The following is an 11,146-nucleotide window of genomic DNA, read 5'->3' as shown; positions in this document are numbered from 1 at the left end:
AAAAAAAAAAAGAAAGAAAAAGAAAAAGAAAGAAAGAAAGAAAGAAAGAAAGAAAGAAAGAAAGAAAGAAAGAAAGAGAGAGAGAGAGAACGAGAGAACGAGAGAAAGGAAGGAAAGGAAGGGAAAGGAAAGGAAAGGAAAGGAAAGGAAAGGAAAGGAAAGGAAAGGAAAGGAAAGGAAAGGAAAGGAAAGGAAAGGAAAGTCCCAAGGGTCAATCAAACACGGCAATTCTTACAATTGAGGTTCCCTATTCTCAGTTGGTCACAATGTATCAAATTGACAATAAAAACTAACTAATATACTCCATTAAAGCTACTTTTTTCAGGATACATTATTGAACTGAGAGTGTAATAAATTGAGAGGTCATTACCCATTGACAGGGCACTCATGGCACCAATGCCTTACATAGAATAGCACAGGCCCCAGTTCTATAGCTGACTTTCTCATGTGTAGTATGGCTTGATGAGACTTCTGACATCATAACATAATTATTAAAATAATATCAAATCAGCATGTGAAAATCATTGGAGACATTATTATATGCATAGGTCAGTCCTCATTCTCCTAATAGTGAGCCTGAGGACCTCCCTTGTGACTGCTCCTATTGAGTCAAAGAGAAGAACTGAAAGAAGGCAAACATTTGGACATACGTGAGTTCCCTGTGAAGGAGAATAAAGAAAAAATAAACCTGCCTTGAATTTAAATCTTCTAATTATCCATAATTTTCCAATATTTTCTTTTTAATCATAGAGGAAAAGATTGATTTGTAGGTTCTTACTACTAAAAGAAAAAGCAAAATAAAAATGCAACTACAATATATCATTAGTAGCATCCTTCTGAAGGAAGTCTCATTTGGATTTCCAATGGAGAATGAAAAAAAAATGTGTGTTATAGATTTAAAGTTCTACAGTTTGCCATAGCAGAGAAGGCAGCTAAGACCTGAGGACTTTGAGTCTCCTGCTAGTTATCACATGTTGCATGGTTTAACAAATTTCAAGAGATCAGAGATTTGTAATCTGTCTGTCGTCTGTCTCTGTCTCCATAATCTCTCTCCTCATTTGTGTATGTGTGTGTGTGTGTGTGTGTGTGTGTGTGTGTACTGGGAAGTACATGAATGTACATTTGGAAGGCAGAGGATGCCCATAGAAAGCAGTCATCAAACACTGCACACTTTGCTTCCCTCTTTTCTTCCCTTCCTCCCTTAATTTTCCTTCCCTCCTTCCCTTCAATCTTTTCTTCCTAGGTTTAATCATTCTTTTTCCAAAAATGTCACTCATTGACAAGGTACTCTCCAAGTAGATTAACCTAGCTCACAGTTATAACTCAATGATCTGTCTCTGTCTCCCCATTGCTGAGGTTACTGGAATGCATTGGTAATACATGTGAGTGCATACCACTTCACCTGACTGTTATTTTAAGAAGTTGAGCATATTATATTACAAATGTATCAGACAAAGGACAAGTAGAATGAAGAAGAGGAGGAAGGTAGCTATTGCAGTTTTATAAAATTTTTTTCTTTGAAATTATAATTGCCATGTTTGCCCTTTTCTTTCTCCCTTCAACCTCTCTCATGCACACCCACCTTTCTGTTGCTGTTGATTATGTCGTTAGTGATGGCAGTGGTGATGTGCTTGTTTCTTTGTGTGTGCATGTGTATATATACCTAAGTTTTAACTATATAAATATATCCTGCTCAGACCATAAAATGGCTTTTTAAATGTAACTTCTTGGAAATGAACTCACGACTTCAAGATTGCAAGACAAAAATTTTTACTGAAAAAGGCATCATCCTAACAGCAGAATTTTGCTGAACAGGTAGACTGTAGTCCTACAAAATGGTATTAAAGTGTTATTTTTTTTCTGCATCTGATAAGAAAGAGTAGTTAGGAGAGCTCACCAGATCTTTGCTTCTAGAAATCCATATGTGAACCTCTTGATCTTTCAGTTGCTGTAGCATTTGTCCAATTCTTTCTAATTGCTCCATCAACCAAGACCTGGATTTTGATAGCAGCTGTTTCAAAAACAAAGCCACTTCTGCAGATATCAGTGTTCTATTTGCTTTTTGTAAGCCTTGTTTTCAAATCTTAGTTACATTAAATTAGTAATTTAAGTTAAGAGCTTAGAAGACAAAAATCTTTGTATGTCAACAAAACTAACCGGCCAACTAAACAGGTGCTAAAATTTTAATCAGAATTAAGAAAGTTCCTTTGTAAGCTAGGCAGAGTGTTATGTTCCTATAATTCCAGAGTTCAAGAGTTGGAGGTAGGAGAATCAGAAGGATCAGAATTCAACATCCCTGTGGGGTTGATAATAACACTTTTAATGCTGAGAGAGGAACACTTTTTTTCTTACTTAATTGTGAGTCTGCTTTGAGAACATAGTGAAATCTTTTAAAATGGATGTATGTGTATGTGTGGGTGTATGTGTGTGTTTTCGTGCTGCTGTGTTTTGATACTTATGTGTGCGTGTGCTTGTATGTAGAGGTCAGAGATGGATGTCAGCAGTCACGTTCAGTTTATCTCTAGCTTACAACTTTTTTTTGTAGACTTGATCTTTCCCTGAACCTATTATTCATGACTTGGGTTGATTGTCCATGAGTGTTTGAATGTCCTAGGGAATACTGGAGTGGCCACCTGATGTACTATTGACAATTGTTTGGGGGGTTTTATTTTTCAGACAGACAGGGTCTATTTGAACCAAGAACTGGTTGATTTGGCTAAACAAGACAGGATCTCATCCCCAATGCTTGAATTAGAAAAAATATGCCATCATATGTAGTGTTATTTATGGAACCTCAGGATCATGCTTGGGTCTTCAGGCTGTAGGTCAAATATCATATTGACCCTAACCCAAAATCTCTTTTGAAAACTTAAAAGCAAAATATATATCATATCCATATTGGAAATTAAACCCTATAAACCCAATTAGAGCATGGAAAAGATTTTAGATTCCTAAGATTTTTCCAGAAAACAACAACAAAAAAAGACAACAAAAACATTGAAAATGCTGTCAATAGCATACTCTCCAAGCATTTCAGTGGTTGGGAAAAGAATTGAGAAGAATCAAAAGGAATCTCTGGCACAGAAATTGAGCTTCGAGCAGAACTGAATTCTTTGTGGAATAGGTTCCACCAGCAGCTGTTCTACGAGTGCCTACAGAAAAGTTTCATAGGTTCTTAAGGAACAAAAACATCGGTAGAGGCATGTTCAAGACAGTCACTCAGTCTGTGATACACTGCCACTGTAATTAGTCAAATAATGTGTGTGTATGTGTGTGTTTTTTATCATTATAAACTTGTTTCCACTGTTTTAATTGCTTTGTAGTAAGAAAAACATTTACTCTACTTAGGTATTCATTGGAAAATTTTAAAACATTATTATTAGCAATTAAAATGCCACTGTATTTTTCAAATTGCTTTTCCTGTGTCATTGAACCAGTAGACACCGGGTTGAATTCTACTTTAGTGATGGCAGCTCCACGTCGAACAAAAGGAAAAACCAAAGGCTAGGGTGCTGAACAGTGAATCTCAACAGAAGTTGCTCATTTGGAGATGCAATCATGCTGCAAAGCATTTGTGTAGAATAAATCAGTGTAGTGGGAAGACTGAAAGAGAGGAAGAAAGCAAGTTATTCATCCAAAAAATAAATAGGCCCTTGAGATATAGGGAACCATTTACTTTTACCCATATTGAAGACTTGGGTAGTTGAGTGTTTTTTACAATAAAAGCAAAACACACTGAGGAAAAACAATATAAATCCCACACAAAGAAGTATGAATGGTTTAGTGGAGAGAAGACTTGATAAAAGCAGGAAGACTTGAGTTCAATCAATGGGACAAAAAAAATCAAACAATATATATGTTCCTGTAATTTGAGATCTCAGTAGATAGAGGCAACAGTAGTCCTCCAGCTTTCTGGCCAGACAGGCTGGCCTAATCAGAGAGTTTGGAGCTCAATGAAAGACTATCTTAAAACATATGCCAGGCATATGAATGAGAAATAAGTATTCTGATATCAGTCTCTGGTTTTTACATGTGATGATATGGGTAGCAAACACATACACACACACACACACACACACACATATATACATTACATAACACATACACCACACACAAAAAAGAAAATAGAACAAAATAACAATAAAATATTTGCACTCTTATTTGACAAAATACAATAACCTGCCACCTGATAATAGACAGTATGAGTCATAACAATTATTTCTAAGACCAACAACACAGTAAAAAAGATGTCAGAATAGGTAGGTGTTCATATTATACATTGGTTGCTTTTGAACAACCTAAACAATGGATATTACTTTCTGAGAAAGAAACTTAGGATTACATATATTTGGACATATTTTTAACCTGTGTGTTTGTGTATATTTATGTATTTAGGTAGGCACTTGTACATAGGCAAATCTCAGTTTTTGCTTAGGGTACTGATCATCTTGTTTATTGTTTCTTTGTTTGTTTTTCATTTGTTTCTTGAGACAGGGTTTCTCTGTGTAGCCCTGGCTGTCCTGGAACTCACTCTGTTGATCTGCCTGCCTCTGCTTCCCAAGTGCCGGGATTAAAGGCATGCGCCTCCACTTCCTGGCACATCTCCCTTAACCTACAACTCACTGATATACACATCTGGCTCAGGTATTGTTCTGTTCCTACCTTCCCACTCATGTCATATGACACATGGATTCTGGGGATACCAGAGGTTCTGAGAATCAAATTGAGGCTCTAATTTTTACAAAGCAAACAATTACATAGCCTAGATGTTACCTCTTGCTTATATACTAGACACTAAAGCATATATTTGGGCTGCACTGATGATGTAATTACACCCAGTTTTAGCCAAATAGCCTTTTTCCATATGAAACAAACAAAAACACACTTCTCCTATAAAATTCCATCTAAGATATTTTTCTAGGTCAAACAAAATGTCACCACATGCAAATTATAATAATCTTTGTATAAGGGTTGCCTCACAAAATACATGATTTGAGACTTCATCATCTCCATTGATGCTTCTACTTCTCTTCCAAAGACAATTTCAGAATTGTGTGATTTAATCACTAGAAACAAGTTACCATATTTAAAGTTTTCTTTTATAGTTATTACTAGTTATTTGCTAAGTTTTAGGGGCAATTTCCATTCACTAACCACTGTTACTCTTTAGATAGACACCACATCTGTCACACACAATGAGCTTGTATTCTGTTCTCATATTCTCTTTCTAATGTCATAAATTTTAGTACAGGAAGACTGTGTCTTCATACTACTAATGTGACTGTTTTCCTTATCAAGGGGAGGTTGCCTGCTCACTAATAACTTGGTTAAATAAATAAATGTCACAGTGATCATTTGGATGAGTATTAAACCACAGCAGAAAGACTGAGAAAAGCTGTATTTCTTACTTTGTGAGGTCTCTAATGAACTAGCCATGGGATCTATACAGAGATAAACCTAAGACGTAGTGCCAAGGAAGTGTTTGATCCTCTCAAAAATTGAGAGTAGCTGATCTGATGTAACTCAAAGCAGGTTCTTTATTCTATTTGAGATGGCTCACCCCTCTCATGGCTCACTGATTTCACCCAAGACGGTTTTGGTGGTGGGGGCAAGGCTTTATAGTAATCAGCAAGTGGGGCATAAGTGTGCAAGTGTCTATTTGGCCTGTATAAAGCTATTATGGCCATTTAACATAATTGGTTGGCTCTGGGAGTCATACCATAAACTTAATTTCATCTCCCCTCTGCATTGGTGGGCTTGTAGCTTGGGGGTGCAGGTTTGTTGGGGAAATAACATGGAAACACTGGTGTTGTTGAGGGTGGAACCTGAAGATGCTGGTCTTGATGGGGATTAGCCTAAAGAGTGGAGCTATGTTCAGGTTTTGTTGGGGAACAATTTGTAAACTAATTAGGTACCAGCTCAAACTTATGTCAGGTTCTCTAAAATAGAGTCTATACTTGAAATATTTGGCCTCTCATCTGCTGGAAATATAGCTCATGTGGTAGATTGCTTACTTAACATGCTTTAACATGGTGGCACATGCCTGCAATATCACCTCCTGGAAAGTGGAGGAAGAAAAAAGAACTTGTATATGCTTTGCATTGTTTCAGCAGTTCTAGGATATAAACATGCTAGGACATGCACTCCGCACTGTGAGAGGTAACACCAGCATCTAATATTCTTCATTTCTCCAGATGTCTCAAGAACATCATTTCACTGAGACCCATTCCTCTACATCTGCAAGAAAAGACAACATAAATTCCACTGCTTCTTCCTCTAGTTAGTATTCTATCCTCTTCTCTGACTCATAAAGGATGCCTAATGAAAGCTGTGGAACTTGGTCATGCTTCCATTATATATTTCTTGTCCAACTGGCATGTAGTGCTTGTCACATATATGGCCTCATAGCTTCAGTTAATGTTAAATTTAACTTAAAATTAAGCAAACGAACAAAGATGTTTTTCTAGCATGCTCCCCTATCATCCTTTCTCTGCTGTTCAAAGAGGGTTTTCTTTCATTTTTTATTTTTCAGTCTTTTTTATATATTTAATTTTTTTTATGTATCTACTTTACATCCCACTTACTGTCCACCTCTAGGTCAGTCCTCCTCCAACAGTCTCCTTCCCCTTCCCCTTCCCTTCTTCTCTTTGTTGGGTCTTTTTGTGTTTTAGGTATCAGAGTAATTGTAGCTTCATAGAATGAGTTGGGTAGAGTACCTTCTCTTTCTATTTTGTGGAATAGTTTGTGAAGAACTGGGATTAGATCTTCTTTGAAGGTCTAACTAAGGAAGTGAAAGATCTGTATGATAAGAACTTCAAGTCTCTGAAGAAAGAATGATGGCTATTGGCTGGTTCTGTTTGGGATGGTTGGTTCTTCCAGGAGGTCTCCCTCTCCTCTTCTTGGCAGGTGATGGGGTTGCAGCCACAGGCTGAGGATGAGGCTCTGGTTCAGGTTCAATTTCTGTAGCAGGCTCCTCCTCCTCATTGTCATTGAGATCTGGCTCAGCATTTTCACTATCTGAGGAGTCTTCTTTTTTTAGATCGCACCTTAGTTTTTCTTCCTCATTTGTTCTTCTTTGTCTCTCCTCCGTTTTCCCCTTCTACACCATCTGGACCAGCACAGGTGTCTCCATGTCTTGCCACTGTATTCTGTAGTGTTAGTGTTTTCTCACACTTGGAACAGACAAAGGCTACAGGGACAAAGTTGGGATTGTGATAGAGCTTGAAATGCATATCAAGGAGCTGTTTCTGCCTGAAAGTCTTGTCACAGTGGCTGCAGGCATAAGGTTTCTCCCCCATGTGAGTGCACTTGTGCATGATCACATGCCTCTCCTGTCTACAAGCTTAATCATACTGCTCACACTTGAAGTGCTTCTCATTTTTGTGCGACTTTTGATGCTGAATGAGAGCATATTGCTCATGAAACACAGCATCACAGTAGTGACATTTTTTGCCTTACTCAATATAGGAATGCTGCTTTTTCAAGTGAATTTCTAAATCACGTTTTCGGGCTATGACAGTGTCACAATGGGGACAATGAAATTTGGCCACATTTTCTGTGTGATTCTGTAAAGTGTGTGTCTTCATTGTACCACTCTGAGTAAACTGAACAAGACAAATATAACATTCAAAAGTTTTTTTTTCCCTAAATGAGTTCTCATATGTCTTTTCAGCTTGTATGTGTAACGGCTGGCATAACTGCATACATTTCACTGGAATCAGTGCTCTCCAGTATGAGAACAAATGTGTCATTTTAATTTGCTGGCTTCTACACTGGCTTAACCACACATGGAACACTTAATTGGTTTCTCATTAGTAGTGTGTTTATAACGACGATACTGCACCAACTCAATACTCGTCACAAAGGCCGAGTTGCAGTCTGGCCACTTGTAAGGATGAGTGTTTTCTTTAAACCTACTTTAAAAAAATTTTTTTGTTGGCTTCAGAGACTTCATATTACCAACCACTTTCTCTGCATTAACCTCAGACAGCAGTCATTCCTATTTTTCTTCCTCAAAATCATACATGGATACATCCACATCTTTGTCCTCCTCTGTGTAAGGAAGTTTGTTCTTTTGGGTTTTCTTTGACCTTTGGGCTGGTGGCTGATAGTCCTGGTATTTCTTGCCTTCCTAAGGGGGAAGCTACCCCTGCTCATGTGTCTCCATCTCTCCACTGGCACCCACTTTCACTACCTGAAATCTGTCAGACAAAGGTAAGATGTGATATATCATTGGATCACTTTCTGCAAAGCCCTCTTTAAATACTTCATTCTCATAAGCCCCCTAAAGTTCTTCTACTGAAGTAGTAAGCAACAGGTACAGGGACAGGAACAGGTACTTGGACTGGCTGAAGCTCTCCTATGTTAATGGACTGTTCCTCCATATTTACAACCTGCAAGGTTATGATCTGGGTATCGTCCACTGTAGCCTCAGCTTCAGGCACCACTGTACCCTCCATTACTTTAGTCTTCATTTGGAGAAGGGTAGGATCCAGCTGTTCCATCATTACCATCTGTATACTGCTGTAGACATCCTGGAGGAACTCACCTCCATCTGTCTGGATCTGGGGCAGATGGCAAGCATCTTCTTCCTGGCCCACTTCCTGCATCACTGATATGTCTTTTTTTTTTTTATCCTTTCCTATAATGAAAGTTTCAGACTCCTCCACAATGGCTTCAATGGTCTCACCTTCCGTTTCCCCTACCCAAACATGACTCTCACTGTTGTTCTCCTTCCTTGTCCTGTTTCTTGTGTCCTTCCCATTTTCTTCAGAGCCAGCTCATTCTGAAGGCAGTAAAGTTTCCTGAGGACATTACTTTGCTGTTATATGGCTGTTCTCCGTGGCTGAAAAATCAGTTTGAGGAAGAACAGCAGAACCCCGATCTCCAATCCCTACCTTCCAGTCTGTCTGGTAGAGCATGGTGTTCTTTGTGTATAGATTTGTGGTCATTCTTTGCCCCAATCCCCCTTCCCACCACTGCAGCTGCTCTGTGGCCACTCCACCCCTCCTGCCACCTGGCCTTCCTAGTCAGCTCCGCCTGCCTGCTCTGGCTACTACTACTGTCACCAAAGGAGCAGTTCCCTGCATAGTTTAATGGCTTCACATGTTTGGACACAAAATGACAGCAGTATGGTGCAGTGCACCTGCATCAGCACTAGGGCTCGGTAGGGGGGCGTGGGGTGTAGGGGAGGGGCTGCCCTGAGGAGAGATTTAATCTTAAGGTGTTAAGTATATACATGGAAAAACTGTAGAGAATCTGTCTTGGTTTTCATAAAAAGTGTTTTCTTTCACTAATAAAAAACTGTGTAATGTACTCGCTTAAGGTAAGATAATAACAATAATCTATTAGAAAAACTGCATTCTTGACAAATCTCTTCCATAAGCCATATCTCTATATTGAAACACCATTTTTTTGTGAAGCAAAATAATGGAAGTTATAAAAACAAAAACAAAAAAACCTTCCTTTAGATATATTTGCTAATTGTGTGTTTGTGTAAATGTCCATATGTCACATAGCACATGTAAAAGCCAGAGGAGAAATTGAGGGGAGTCAGTTTCTTTTCTTCACACCATTGGTCCCAGAAATTGAAATCAATTTGGCAGCTTTGGTAGCAAAAGTTTTTACCTGTTAAGCCATTTAACATTGCTGGTTCTCCCCTCTGAAGGCTCTGGTTATTACAGAAAAGGGAGCAAAAAGAATGTAAAAGCCATAGGTGGTCACTGTAAGCAAATTTTGTCTTATTGACACAGTAGGGCAGGTACATGAATGAACTCACAGTAATCATGGCAGGAGGCATAAAACCTAGCCAAATAACCTAGCTTAGTAAGACCAAGCCAGGTCAAGTCTCAGCATGGAGAGGGCAGTTGAATATAAGGAGACTCTTGGCAAATATTAACTACTGAAAGAGTGGGAGCCTGTTTTCTCTGATGTAGCCTCTGATAAGTCAACCAAATTCCAGTAGAAATTCATACAACCAAGACAGTAAGATAAAGAACCCAAAATTGGATAGGTAAGGAATGTGGTGGTTAAATCTGAGTAAAGTTTGGGTAGTGAATATGACAAAACCCATCACATGAAATTCTCAGTGAACTAACACTTTGTTAAATCAACTTAACATAAGGGAAGGAATTTGTAGTCAACATGACAAAGTGGTTAAAAACAATAGAACTTTTCTCTCCTTGAATAAAAAAGTCATCATTCTGGTTTATTTCCAACAGGACAGCTGCAGCTTCTCAGATATAGGTTGTCCTTTAGACTCCAGGCATGCAGTGTAGAATATGTATATCAACATTTACATGTGAACATGCTTGAGCACACACACACACACACATACATACACAAACATGCAAGTGTAAAAACAAGGTATTCGATGCCATCTGTGCTCTTCCAAGATCTTTCCTACTCTGAAAATGCATATATTTTTTCCATTGGTTCTGCTCTTTTGTTTTGCAGAGAAATTTTATGTTATATTTTCTTTTTTTATGTTGTAACTATACATTCAATATGACTTAAGTCTTCATAGAACTCATGAGTTATCTATTATTTTATTTAGTGAACTGTAATTTGCAAAATATAATCAATAGAAATATTTGCTACAGTGGCCATGACTGAGAGATAAAGTCTATATCAGGGTTAGATTGTATTGGTGACAGCAAGGAAAAGCTGAAACCTCACCAAAGGGAAGGATTAGATGTCCTGAATTACACTCTCCACAATGACCATTGGGAATGAGGGAGGACAATGGAGCCATCTCATAAAATATGGCAGATCCAGGAAACAGAGTCACTCCAGAGCTCCTTAGCAAATGGTTTTGTTTTGTTCTTTTTTGCTGTTATTTTTTTTTGTTGTTGTTCTGTTTTGTTTTGTATGTGTGTGTTCGAGACAGGGTTTCTTTGTGTAGCCAAGGCTGTCCAGGAACTCACTCTGTAGACCAGGATGGCCCCTAACTCAGAAATCTGTCTGCCTCTGCCTCCCAAGTGTTCGGATTAAAGGTATGCACATCACTGCCCAGCTGCAAATGTTTTTTTTTTTTTTTTAAATTAGGTATTTTCCTCGTTTACATTTCCAATGCTATCCCAAAAGTCCCCCATACCCACCCCCCACTCCCCTACCCACCCACTCCCCCTTTTTGGCCGTGGTGCTC

At 38.4% G+C, this 11,146-nt stretch overlaps 1 pseudogene; it reads right to left on the bottom strand.

Moving 5' to 3' along the window:
- Positions 1-6,814: 6,814 nt before the first annotated feature.
- Positions 6,815-9,646, bottom strand: LOC110295725 (annotated as a pseudogene).
- Positions 9,647-11,146: the final 1,500 nt, after the last annotated feature.

The sequence above is a fragment of the Mus caroli genome, chromosome 1 (assembly GCF_900094665.2).
Source record: "Mus caroli chromosome 1, CAROLI_EIJ_v1.1, whole genome shotgun sequence".
In the NCBI taxonomy this organism is placed as follows: Eukaryota; Metazoa; Chordata; class Mammalia; order Rodentia; family Muridae; genus Mus; species Mus caroli.
The sequence above is the reverse complement of the archived record's forward strand: the minus strand, read 5'-3'. Positions and strand labels throughout refer to the sequence as shown.